This window comes from Xyrauchen texanus, chromosome 9 (genome assembly GCF_025860055.1).
Source record: "Xyrauchen texanus isolate HMW12.3.18 chromosome 9, RBS_HiC_50CHRs, whole genome shotgun sequence".
In the NCBI taxonomy this organism is placed as follows: Eukaryota; Metazoa; Chordata; class Actinopteri; order Cypriniformes; family Catostomidae; genus Xyrauchen; species Xyrauchen texanus.
This window is the reverse complement of record NC_068284.1, coordinates 48,600,351-48,615,009: the sequence shown is the minus strand read 5'-3', so window position 1 is coordinate 48,615,009 and position 14,659 is coordinate 48,600,351. Positions and strand designations below refer to the sequence as shown.

At 40.8% G+C, this 14,659-nt stretch overlaps 1 protein-coding gene across 8 annotated transcripts in view; it reads right to left on the bottom strand.

The window, feature by feature from the left end:
* Positions 1-14,659, bottom strand: part of LOC127649107 (receptor-type tyrosine-protein phosphatase mu-like) — a 338,123-nt gene that overhangs the window by 254,315 nt on the left and 69,149 nt on the right. Inside the window, exon 1 of one of the 8 annotated variants that reach the window (XM_052134048.1) lies at positions 1,348-1,407. The exons of the other annotated variants lie outside the window; for them this stretch is intronic. The gene's annotated coding sequence lies outside the window, so the exon portion shown is untranslated. Of the gene's footprint in view, positions 1-1,347; positions 1,408-14,659 lie in introns of those variants that run through there. 8 annotated transcript variants of the gene reach the window in all.

The following is a 14,659-nucleotide window of genomic DNA, read 5'->3' as shown; positions in this document are numbered from 1 at the left end:
CACCACACGCCCCACCAAGAGCGAGAACCACATTATAGTGACCACGAGGAGGTTACCCCATGTGACTCTATCCTCCCTAGCAACCGGGCCAATTTGGTTGCTAAGGAGACCTGACTGGAGTCACCCCCCTCCCCCCATTTCACTGCTTTATTTATTAAAGGTAATCTATTATTGTCATGGAGATGTATGTCCCTACTCCCTAAAAGATATGAATGAAATAAGTATCCTGAGATATCTCACCGGTCTCTGTGACAACTCAAGACACTGTAAACAGCAAACAAAAATTATTGATGCTTTTCTCCTGGCAATCATTTTGCTCGTTCTCATAATATTGTAGCTGCAGTGAATTATTGAGGCTTCATGCCATTTTTATGCCATGTTGTTCATATCATTTGCCAGTTGAGGGCGCTGTTTTGCCACTGTTGTTTTTAACAACCGTTTCTGCTCGTGTCGCGCTCAGTAAAGCTAATTTGCTATCTATGGAGTTCGGTTTTTGTATAGAGGAGGCGTGGCTAATTCAACGGCTCAGCCTTGTGAAAGTAGAACGTCTAAAATCACTTACAGCACTTTTAAATTGTTTATTTTTGGCTGTGGTGAAAAAGGTCTGAGTTTGGTTCATTTTAAGAGGTCTTTTAAGTCCTAAAAATCTAAACTGACCACAAACTTGCTGTTCGTTATTTTCACATGCAAATGAGCTTTTGATTCGCCACAAATGGGTGTCATAATTCTAATAATTGCAGCTCTTCGCCGGTTGTGGTTAACCACTGACATACCTTTGGCAACAATGGACAATTTGCCGCAAGTTTGATGCTAAGCTAATTTGCATGTAAAAATTATCAATGACGATTTTGCCGCAAGTTTGCTTTAATTTGCCATGAACTCTCGATTATTGTAAGGGTGGCAGTAGAGCTCGGTCACAAGGTATCACACTTAGCTACAACCCTCAAAAAATTCGGATTTACGCATTTCAACTTCATAATAACAAAATTCCTTAAAATGTAATTTAATTATATATATATATATGCATTTCAATTTGATGTGATTTTGTTATGAAACTGAAATGCGTAAATCTTAAAAATTGGCCCTAATATTTTTTTGGTGTGTATTTTCTAGTTTATAATTTCGCAATATGACTTTTTGTCCAAATCGTACAGCTCCAATTCAAAACACCCCTAGAGACCGAATATAAACCCAAATTCACATGTCAGGACTAGATCTTCTAGTGGAGGAGTGACACTTAATAAATATTTGCTTAGTAAAATAATAATAATAATTACAGAAAATACGTGTCCATAAGAACTATCATGTACAATAGTAACATTTTATGAAAGCAACATTGTGACGTACCTCACGACGCCCTTTAGCCGTGACTATATTCACAATATAACACGACCTTGAGTGTTAATCTCCCATTTAGTTCTCAAACTGTTCGTATATGATGTGTATGTGGCTACTGATGACAGATATACACCGTTGTCTTCTTTCATATTCATGCAGTGACTGTTATCTGATGATATACAGGATTCAGGCTGTATTTAGTGTGCGGCGACACGAGCAAACGAGAGCTGCATGATGTTGTATTCTCCTCGTGCCGTCAGAGACACCGGAGGTGACAACAGAACTGCCGCTAACGGAGACCTGATGCCAAACAGCAAAGATGCAACTGAACGCAAGCCAAAAAGTTCTTGGTTCTCAATCCGTCAGCCCCTTAAGAGTTCCCACAACAACAAAATGAGCTGATTTCCAACAATATTTCCAGATGTATTCCATCAGCGTCTGTTTTCATTTTATGCTCAAGATATTGTTTGAAATGTGATCTTAGCGTAGCGCCTGTGTTTACAGTTTAAGTGCGCCGTGTGGGTGGATAACTCTCAGAACGATTCATCTCAGGGAAACTCATGATTCTTCACGCCACACCTCTCGCGCTGAATGACGAGGCACTGGGGAAGGCGAGCGGGTTATCTCGCTCCTTAATATGTGCAGTCGTACATCAAAAAGACAAATGCAAATCAAACCGCCACCGTCAACCTCAAACAAGCTGCATCCGCGGAGGCATGTCTGATATACTGTCTCTCTCTCTCTCTCTCTCTCTCCTGAATAGATCACATCGCTAATCTTTCATATCTTTTCAAAGGCCCTATATGAGAGTCAGCGTGGGGCCCTCGCCGCATGACAGCGCGCTAGTGTGCAACAGCGTGTATTAGCAAACACAGACTTAATGTCAGCCGATTGATCATGTGTGTTTGCACTTCACAAATGTATGTTTGTTTCTGGAAACACGCCTTAATCTGATCCTCAAGGGTGTGGATTTGCGCGGGCGACTCCAATCTATGACACACACACAACAGATGCTCATGTAGGACACACAAACAGAGAGTAGACGCTAATGTTCCTGTTTGGAGGGCCGATGGGGAACCGAACTGAAAAGTGGCGAAACTTGCACTAGCATGGCAAACAAGATCCGTGGCTTTTGCAACAGCTGGCTTTCGCTCTCGAGGTTTGTCCTTTTCAGACGGGTCAAACAAATGAGAGTTGGAAAACGAGCGTAACACCAAGTCCCGACAAAGTGACAAGCGCTAAATCAGTCCTCCGTGTTAATGTACATTCACTCTGACAGACATTATTGTTCTTACTGCTAGTTATCCTACTGTAGGAAAGAAAATTCACAAATGAGATTCAAGCATATATGGCCTTAAAATGAAGGAAAGTTTGTTCAGAAACAGAATCTACAAGGATATTAAGATATATTTAATACTTCTGGAGTTATAGATGCTCCAACTTTGGAAAAACAACACAAAAAAAAACATTTTTTCCATCTTTGGACTCGCACCATTGGCATATAATGCATAAAGAGCTACTGGAGTCAATTGGGTTTAATAGTAGATCTACTTATCTCCGTGTAAAAATAAAAACATGGCACTGGCACCTTTCTAAGTTTACTTATTTGACCTGTAGTTATGCTCCAAAATCAAAGGTGATAATGCACATTTTGACCCAACTCAACCCGCAACTTGTCAGATGCTTTTATCCAAAGTGACTTACAGTGCACTTATTACAGGGACAATCCCCCCGGAGCAACCTGGAGTTAAGTGTCTTACTCAAGGACACAATGGTGGTGGCTGTGGGGATCAAACCAGCAACCTTCTGAGTACCAATGTATTATACAGAGCACTTATTACAGGGACAATCCCCCCGGAGCAACCTGGAGTTAAGTGCCTTACTCAAGGACACAATGGTGGTGACTGTGGGGATCAAACCAGCAACCTTCTGATTACCAGTTATGTGGTTTAGCCCACTACACTTCCTCAGTAAATATCAATCCAAGCTATGACTTTCAACATAATGTATATTTACGTTTCACCAGTAAATCATCTGGTTGACTTGACGTTGTATGACCCTCCTTAAATACACCTTAACAAGCACAGATCACATCATCCCAGAACATACTAAGATTAGAGGAAACACAGCCGAGCAAACCTGTTACCATGATCAATTTTATATTCATGCAACTTTTCAACAAAGGGGAAAATACACATTTGCTTGGGGAAACGCCCAGCAATCATTCAGTAAACAGCACTACACCATAGTAAGCACACCACATTGCATGAACATGACATACAAAGCAACCCCACACTACTTCACAAGTCACCAAAAACGTGACACAGGTGCTAAAGAGACGTACCAAGCTGAGAGTCAGCAGGTTTTGAATAGAACATGTATTTAAATGGTGGAGAGCCGATATGGCTGATATCAAACACAGCAGAAAGAAAGAACAGACCGGTCATAATGTATTTAGCAAATACTCGAAACTTTCCAAGTTGCCCCAAGCTGGTCTCAAACCGGCAAACTTTTGTTCTCCAGAGCACAAAGGCATGGCGCATTGACCGCTGGGTCACATTGCTACAGGTTTTACAGGCGCTGAAGAGATATACCAAGATGAGAGTTAGCATGTTTTACATGTTGAAAGTATTCAAAAGGGTGGAGTGGGGGGGTCTGGGTATCTCAGCGAGTACTGGCGCTGACTATCACCGCTGGAGTCGCGAGTTCCAATCCGGGGTGTGCTGAGTCACCCCAGCCAGGTCTCCTTAGCAACCAAATATAATGGTTGCTTGGGAGCAAGACGAAACTAAGTATTACGTTTAGTACACAAGATGCGAGGAACGTATTTTAATGCCTTTTACTTTATAGTTACACCACTTGACATTTTCTTTGTCATTAAAGCAATTTTTTGGGTAGAAAATGCTAGAAATGTAATCAGTAAATGAAACCAACATGCACACAAAGATTACATTTCTACAAACTTGATGCATGTGTTTTAAACTAGAATTTTACACTGCCTAGCCCCCCAAAAAATCATTGTTTGGGTTTAAATAAGCATATATTTAAGAGCCTGTGATTGGATCCTTATGTTACAGATAATTACTTTAACTGATGCAGTGTGCAACCTCTCATTTCTTAACCATGTCGGAAGATGTATCCTGTGGTCGATAAAAAGATGTTAATGAGTGTCAGAATGGGCAAATGATTTGCCTGCATCAAGCAAAGAAAACAACTAATGAGATTGCTGAAATCACTGGAATTGGGTTAAGAACTGTCCAACGCATTATTGAAACCTGGATGGACAGTGGTGAACTGTCAGCTTTGCGGAAGAAATGTGGTCGGAAACAATTCTTGAATGATCGTGTTCGGAGATCATTAAAACGCTTGGGTAAGTCACATCGTAAAAAAATGGGCAGTAGAACACATGGCTGTGTTTAATAGAGCATTTCCACGCACACAAGGATTGGGACTAAACAGCTGTGTGGCCACAAGAAAGACACTTGTTAGGCTAAACAAATTCAGTTTGCTAGGGAGTATAAAGTTTGGAGGTCTTGTGGTCTAATGAGTCCAGATTTACCCTATTCCAAAGCGAGGGGTCCATTAGGGTAAGAAGGGAAGCACATGTTGCACCCACCATCAGGGCTGGACTGGTAATCTGGCATACTGGGGATTTTCCCGGTGGGCCGACGCACTTTGGGGCCGATCAGGGACGGACTGGCCATCGGGAGAACCAAGCGGATTCGCAACGTGCCGAATGGACCGCGATGAGCCGCTGTGTTATGCCGAACGGACCACAAAACGGCGCTGCGATATGCAGAAAAAGACAGCGAAACCTAACCCTAACCCCAGCTGACCCTCCCCCAACTTTTGGGCCAGTTGCCATGTAAAATCCCTCTTATACATCTCTTCTCAGTCCAGCCCTGCCCATCATGCATAGTGCCCACTGTACAAGCCTCTGGAGGCGGTGTTATGATCCGGGGGAGCTTCAATCGGTCAGGTCGAGGCTCAGCAACATTATACAGCAATAAAATGAAGTCAGCTGACTACCTGAATGTACTGAATGACCAGGTTATCCCATCAATGGATTTATTCTTGCTTGATCGCACAGGCGTATTCCAGGACAATAATGCCAAGATTCATCAGGCCCAAATTGTGAAAGAGTTGTTCAGGGAGGATGAGGAATCATTTTCACCACAGTGTCCTGACCTTATCCCCATTGAAAGTCTTTGGGATGTGCTGGAGAAGACTTTGGAGTGGTTCGACTCTCCCGTCATCAATACAAGGTCTCGGCCAAAGATTAATGCAACTCTGGGTGGAAAGAAATGTTGTGACGTTGCGTAAGATTGTCGAAACAACGCCACGACGTGTGCAAAACTTAAAGCGGTCCAACGAAATATTAGAGTATGCAACTCTTTTTGTTTTAGCCAGACAGTGTATGTCTCATTTTAATCATCCCAAATAACCTTATTTCAACGACCCTTATCAGAAACTCTTCTGAGAACTAAAGTAAAAGATTTTCAAGATTGTGTTAACGTTGTTTTCTCATGTTCAGATCTGGTTAATTCATATTCTGCCCAACGGGCCGTTAGAGCAAGTGTGTGCTCGCTTGCGTTATTCACGTTTCTCAGTTTTGGTGTTATCAGTAACAGCAGATATTGATTGATTTAATGAATTCTGACGGTGGACCCCAAAAAGGTCGCCAGGGGGCTACATTCTCAAGCACGTCCTGAAGCAATTATTTAGCCGTAAACATTAGATCGCACCTTTGCACAGGTGTCTAAACTCAATTTTGTGGGTGGCGTGTGTGCGGGCATACTAGGGCATGTTTTAGTAGCTGCCACTCCTTTTGTCCTTGGAATTAAATGCTAATGCATTATTTCACCGTTTACCAGCAGGGAGTCAAACACACTCAAGTGGTTGACACCTGAAAATCAAAACAAAAAGTGGCAAGAAGAATCTTGCATTCAAATGAATCTATATCTGCTAGTTCTGCTTCTAGAAAGCACCAAATTCCATTAAGAACCATCGCAATACCTGCCACACCATGACAGCGCCCTGTCTGCTAGCTACATGAATTCACTATCGTCTGCACATCTTTACAGCGGAGCTTAATTACAACAGAACAACAAAGCAAAGGCCCTCCAAAAACATTTGTGATATGTTGCTTGTTACATCTGAATGGCCGTTAATAGACGAAAGATGCAATTTGTCACCAGAATGGGATGGTTACAGCATACAGCATATACCATCTCATTAGCCAAACCTGACCCTAGTAGCAACACCAAGCTCCTGGGTTTGATTGGAACATACATACTGATAAAATGCATACAGAGAATTCACTATATGTGGCTTTGCGTAAATGTACATTATGAAGCCAAGACAGAGATAGTTTGTGTTCTTCGAAATCTTCCCAGCACTTCGAGTGAAGTACGAGTGAAGTAATTATATAAAACAACATGTACAGCACCACTCGACCCTTTAAAGTGTCTCTCAGCGCTGGTATCAGGTAAACGGAGGCTAACCAGCAAAGACAAGGCAAGTAATTGGCAAGACCTGTGTGTGTGCTAGAGATGGAACAGCTTTAAAGAGATTTCATTACCTCAAACAGCCAATGAGAGACAGCGAGAGAGTTCGATGCAGCTCGCCGTGTTCAGAGCTCATAAACACAACACACGTCTTCACTATGTGTTTTAAAGCATTCGCTTCTCTGTGAGAACACACAATTCTCTTCATAGCTGCACACACACAGAGTGCTTCACACAAATCTATCCATCTTTTTAGCAGCGCCAGCCGGGGGCAAGAATCAATATGACCGCCCCTCGATACAGGAGCCAATTTCTCCTAAAGATTTCCAGTCACACTTAAAAGGCCTTTTGTTATTGCAGGAGCAACAAAAGTAAACTTTCAACATAAGAAGACGCTGGGAAAAGTTCCACAGTACACAATGATGGAAGACCCCCAACAACATCAATCCTTCACACACACACACATATCTAAATGATGGCATACCATACCACATGCCTGTATTCTTTTTATACGAAGCAAAATTTGTTCAACAAAACCAAACAATAAAAGAATACTTGGAAAGAATACTTTTAACCTTTGAGGACATCCATTAAATGGATGTTTTTTTGTCAACATGAACACATCCCAATAAACATTCACAGTGCTGTGGAAAAAGTAAGTGAACCCTTGGATTTAATAACTGCTCGATCCTCCTTTGGCAGCAATAACCATCTATCAAGCATCTCCGGTAGATGCGGAATAGACCTGCACAACGTCATTCCACAGCATCTCTATTGGGGTAAGATCTAGGCTCTGACTGGGACCTTCCAAAAGGAGAATTTTCTTTTTTGACGCCATTCTGCAGTGGGTTTACATCGATGTTTAGGGTCATTGTCCTGCTGCATCTCCCAACATCTACTGAGCTTCAGTTGGCACACTGCCATCCTGGCATTATCCTGTAGAATATCTTGATAAACTTGGGAATTCATTTTTCATTCATTTTTGACCCCAAAGCAGCCCCAAACCACCATTGGGATGATGTTGATGTTTTCGTGTTGGTATGCGGTGCCCTTTTTACGCCATGTGTAGTGCTGCGTGTTCTTCCCAAAAAATGTTACCTTATTTCATCAGTCCACAAAAAATTTTCCCAATAGCGTTGTGGAGTGTCAAGATGGTCTTTGGAAAATTCAGACGTGCTGCAGTGTTGTTATTGGAAAGCAGCGGCTTCTTTCATGATGTCCTGCCATAAACACATACCTGTTTAATGTTTTCTGTATAGTAGACTCATGAACAGAGATGTTAACCAGCTCCAATGATTCCTTCAAGTCTTTATCTGTCACTCTATTTTTCTTCTAGAGAGAGTACCTATAGTACTAAATCACCTCCATTTATAGACAGTTTGTCTAACTGTGGACAGATGAATATCTAACGGCCACTTCTAGTGAGAGTACCTATAGTACTAAATCATCTCCATTTATAGACAGTTTGTCTAACTGTGGAGAGATGAATATCTAATGGCCACTTCTAGTGGGAGTACCTATAGTACTAAACCATCTCCATTTATAGACAGTTTGTCTAACTGTGGACAGATGAATATCTAACGGCCACTTCTAGTGAGAGTACCTATAGTACTAAATCATCTCCATTTATAGACAGTTTGTCTAACTGTGGACAGATGAATATCTAATGGCCACTTCTAGTGAGAGTACCTATAGTACTAAATCATCTCCATTTATAGACAGTTTGTCTAACTGTGGAGAGATGAATATCTAATGGCCACTTCTAGTGGGAGTACCTATAGTACTAAACCATCTCCATTTATAGACAGTTTGTCTAACTGTGGAGAGATGAATATCTAATGGCCACTTCTAGTGGGAGTACCTATAGTACTAAACCATCTCCATTTATAGACAGTTTGTCTAACTGTGGACAGATGAATATCTAACGGCCACTTCTAGTGAGAGTACCTATAGTACTAAATCATCTCCATTTATAGACAGTTTGTCTCACTGTGGACAGATGAATATCTAACGGCCACTTCTAGTGAGAGTACCTATAGTACTAAATCATCTCCATTTATAGACAGTTTGTCTAACTGTGGACAGATGAATATCTAACGGCCACTTCTAGTGAGAGTACCTATAGTACTAAATCATCTCCATTTAAAGACAGTTTGTCTAACTGTGGACAGATGAATATCTAACGGCCACTTCTAGAGAGAGTACCTATAGTACTAAATCATCTACATTTATAGACAGTTTGTCTAACTGTGGACAGATGAATATCTAACGACCACTTCTAGTGAGAGTACCTATAGTACTAAATCATCTCCATTTAAAGACAGTTTGTCTAACTGTGGACAGATGAATATCTAACAGCCACTTCTAGTGAGAGTACCTATAGTACTAAATCATCTCCATTTATAGACAGTTTGTCTAACTGTGGACAGATGAATATCTAATGGCCACTTCTAGTGAGAGTACCTATAGTACTAAATCATCTCCATTTAAAGACAGTTTGTCTAACTGTGGAAAGATGAATATCTAAACTCTTCCAGATAACTTTGTAACCCTTTCCAGCTCTATGAAAAGCAACAATTCTTGATTGTAGGTCTTCTTATATCTCTTTTTGGCGAGGCATGGTCCACGTCAGCAGATGCTTCTTGTGAATAGCAAATTCAAAATGTTAGAGTGCTTTTTATAAGTCAAAGTCGCTCTAACTCACACCTCCAATCTCATTTCATTAACTGGGTGCTAGGTTTGCCAACTCTTGACGCTAATTAGCTTTTTTGGTCATCTTTAGCTACTTACTTTTTCCAAAGCACTGTGAATGTCAATTAAGGATGTGTTCAATAAAGACATGAAAGATTATAACTGTTTGTGTGTTGTTAGTTTAAGCACATTGTGTTTGTCTATACTTGTGACTTTGATGAAGATGAGATCACATGTTATGAGCAATTAATGCAAAAAAACAGCTAATCCCAAAGGGTTCACATACTTTTTCATTTTTGGACGATGCCAATATTAATAAAAAAAAAATACTTACAAAGAGGTACAAAAACTTTTTCACTGTTCTAACAATAAATATTTTCCATTAAACATGGATTGGATCTGTTGAACACATGACAGGAACGTTTTTTTAAAGAGTGCCACAATGACAGATTAATAATATATATATTTTGGGTTTCACAACACAAATAGTGCATTACGAATCAATTGCTAAATGTGTCATGGAACAATAAAGAGTTTAATCCAAAGGACCAAACCCCCTTCTGTTTATATATTATAATTAGTGGTGCTTGCAAAGCATCACTATTGTAATCTCACATACTTATTATTAGTGGTGCTTGCAAAGCATCACTATTGTAATCTCACATACTTATTATTTTTATTTTTATTTTTATTTTTATATCTCTTAACAAAACTTCGGCACCTAACTCATCCCGCACCGTTGAGGTGTCAAATCGAACGGCCTATTGAGGACACGTGTGCTATGACTTTTATAAGTCGATCGGGTACGGTATTTGCCCCAGGGGCAAAAAAGCGGCCGAAAAATCCCATAGACTTAACATTGAGACAAACTTTGACGCCACAGCTCCAAGCGAGGATTTCGTGAGAAACGTGTGATTTGCCACATTTGAAGAGGCTGGCAGGCTCTGTAAGAGCATACCTCAATATGGGGTAAAAGTTGCACCCCTGGGGGCAGGAGCTGCCCAAAAATGCCCCAATTGACTTATAATGGTGTAGGACGGCCCATGAAATGAAAAGGCATAGGGATTTGTATTGAACATAGCTCTGGATCACAGTGTCATAGAGACGAGGGGGTGGGCTCATTTTACTCAGACGACCAATCAGTCTCTCAGGATCATTGTGAAGCTATCAAGCCACGCCCTAGCAACCATTAAGAGCACCTTAGCAACAAGTCCCATACACTTCTATTGAAACAGATCAAAGGGATATCTCCGGATAGAAGTGTCATAGAAACACAAGGGTGGTCTCGTTTGACTCGGGACAGCAAACAGCCAATCATGCATCAAATCAACACTTCCTAGCCCCTCCCTAGCAACCATTGTCAAGCACCTTAACAACCAAAATCCATAGAGGGATATCTTCCATTCTGAATGTCACAGAGGCATGGGAGTTGGTTTATATCATTCATACTGACAAGCAGCCTTTGGAGATTCATGATTGGCAGCTGCCAAGCCACTCCCTAGCAACTACACAGAGTACCCTAGCAACCGTTTAGCAGTAACTATATCTCTGCACCAGAAAATCAGAGAGACTTCTGGGTTGATTTATTTCAATCAGGATGGCAAGGACACTTGATTAGTATCACTATGGTAACTGCCTAGCAACCAGATGGGGTTACCCTAGCAACCGAGTAACAAATCACATATCTCTGCATCAGAAAAACGTAGAGACTTCGGGTTGACTTATTTCAATCAGGATGGAAAGGAGACTTCATTAGTATCACTATGGTAACTGCCTAGCAACCAGATGGGCTTACCCTAGCAACCGAGTAACAAATCACATATCTCTGCATCACAAAAACATAGAGACTTCCGGGTTGACTTATTTCAATCAGGATGGCAAGGACACTTGATTAGTATCACTATGGTAACTGCCTAGCAACCACATGGGGTTACCCTAGCAACCGAGTAACAAATCACATATCTCTGCACCAGAAAACAGTACAGATTTTTGGGTTGACTTATTTCACTCAGGATGGAAAGGAGCCATGTATTGTATTACCTTGCTAACTGCATAGCAACCACATGGGCTTACCCTAGCAACCTAGTAACAAATCACATATTTCTGCACCAGAAAATTATACAGACTTCTGGGTTGATTTATTTATGACCACAATTTCTGTTCTTTTCAAGCAGGCTATTTGACGAGTTTTGCCACGGCAAGCACCACTCACATTTTCTTCAGGAAATGTACCTATCTAGTTTTTATTTTTATTTTTATTTTTATTTTTATATCTCCGTACAAAACTTCGGCACCTAACTCGTCCCGCACCGTTTGACGTAGACCCACGTAATGAGGTGTCAAATCGAACGGCCTATTGAGGACACGTGTGCTATGACTTTTATAAGTCGATCGGGTACGGTATTTGCCCCAGGGGCAAAAAAGCGCCGAAAAATCCCATAGACTTAACATTGCGACAAACTTTGACGCATCACAGCTCCGAGCCAGGATTTCGCAGAAACGTGTCATTTGCTACATTTGAAGAGGCTGGCAGGCTCTGTAGAGCATGCCTCAATATGGGGTAAAAGTTGCACCCTGGGGGCAGGAGCTGCCTAAAGTTGCCCCCATTGACTTACAATGGTGTAGGACCGGACCATGAAATAGGCATTTTGTATTGAACATAGCTCTGGATCACAGTGTCATAGAGACAAGGGGCGGGCTCATTTTACTCAGATGACCAATCAGTCTCTCGGGATCATTGTGAAGCTATCAAGCCACGCCCTAACAACAATTTAAAGCACCTTAGCAACAAGTCCCATAGACTTCTAATGAAAGACATCAAAGGGATATCTCCGGATAGAAGTGTCATAGAAACACAAGGGTGGTCTCGTTTGACTCGGGGCAGCAAACAGCCAATCATGAATCACCTCAACACTTCCTAGCCCCTCCCTAACAACCATTGTCGAGCACCTTAGCAACCAAAATCCATAGAGGCATATCTTCCATTCTGAATGTCACAGAGCCATGGGAGTTGGTTTATATCATTCATACTGACAAGCCGCCTTTGAAGTTTCATGATTGGCAACTGCCAAGCCACTCCCTAGCAACTAAACAGAGTACCCTAGCAACCGTTTAACTATAACTATATCTCTGCACCAGAAAATCAGAGAGACTTCTGGGTTGATTTCTTTCAATCAGGATGGCAAGGAGACTTGATTAGTATCACTATGGTAACTGCCTAGCAACCACATGGGGTTACCCTAGCAACCGAGTAACAAATCACATATCTTTGCACCACAAAATAGTAGACACTTCCGGGTTGACTTATTTCAATCAGGATGGCAAGGAGACTTGATTAGTATCACTATGGTAACTGCCTAGCAACCAGATGGGGTTACCCTAGCAACCGAGTAACAAATCACATATCTCTGCATCAGAAAAACGTACAGACTTCTGGGTTGGTTTATTTCAATCAGGATGGCAAGGACACTTGATAAGTATCACTATGGTAACTGCCTAGCAACCACATGGGGTTACCCTAGCAACCGAGTAACAAATCACATATCTCTGCACCAGAAAATCGAAGAGACTTCTGGGTTGATTTATTTTAATCAGGATGGTAAGGTGACTTGATAAGTATCACTATGGTAACTGCCTAGCAACCAGATGGGGTTACCCTAGCAACCGAGTAACAAATCACATATCTCTGCATCAGAAAAACATAGAGACTTCTGGGTTGGTTTATTTCAATCAGGATGGCAAAGACACTTGATTACAATCACTATGGTAACTGCCTAGCAACAAGGAGGGGTTACCCTAGCAACCAAGTAACAAATCACATATCTCTGGATCAGAACATCGTAGACACTTCCGGGTTGACTGATTTTACTCAGGATAGCAAGGAGACTTGATAAATATCACTATGGTAACTGCCTAGCAACCAGATGGGGGTACCCTAGCAACAGATTTAAAAAACACATATCTCAGCAGTTATAAAATGCTATTTGATCGAGTTTTGCCATGGCAAGCACCACTCACATTTTCTTCAGGAAATGTACCTATCTAGTTCTTATTATAATTCTGTATTATAACGGATCATGAATAATGCCATCCAGACCGCTACAGGCGCTGCTTGCTCACGCAGTGAACTGAAGCAGTGAGTGCAGACTATATTTTAAATGCAGGTTTTTAGGGTTTAGTAATCGCACAAGACCATATTGTGATTTCAATATTAATTCAATCAATCATGCAGCATAAATGGGTATCATACCGATGTCTCAAAAGTCAAAGTCTTCTACACATCATATCTATTATTATTTTTATTGGACAATAAAACCTTTTTACAATGTGCATTTTCATGCTTATAAACGATTAGCAGATTGTTTTAATTTGGTCATTAATTGGGCATAAATATCAGCAACTGATACATCGGTGCATCCTTAGTTTCATTGTTTTATTGTAGATGTAAATGATCATATTTAAAAAAAAATTTTTTTTTTTTTTTTATTTAACCTTTATTTAACCAGGTTAAATAAAAAGATCATATGTCTGTTTACCATGACTTATATTAGTCAAATACATCAGTAACCTCTAACCGTTACATTAAATCCAGCAAACCCATGCAAAGTCAAGTTTTATACCAAAGGATTTCCAAAATGTGTCTTTTATGTGCTGAAGGCGGGCCTCTAACTGACAGCTGATTGGTCTGTTGTCAGTGACACTCTGAGTTGACCTTTAACCCTTCAGTGTAAGCACATTCAACGGTCACAGGGTAAATGTGATATTGGTCACTTCAGTGTCGACACAGGTGGTAATTCATTTAGTAAGTAAAGCTACACACACACACACACAGGCAATATTCTCGCATGACAAACGATACTCATTCTAAAGCTTTATTGTTTTTCTCCACAATTATATATCAACATAATTACTGGATTAATAATGATTTCAGAGCCATATACCTTTAATAAACTATCTGCTGCTGTATCATTATATGTGTGTGTGTGTGTGTGTGTGTGTGTGTGAGTCTGTGTGTGTGTGTGTGTGTGTTTATGTGTGTGTGTTTATGTGTGTGTGAATGTGGGTGTGTGTGGGTTTTTATGTGTTTGTGTGAGTCTGTGTGGGTGTTTTTTTGTGTTTATGTG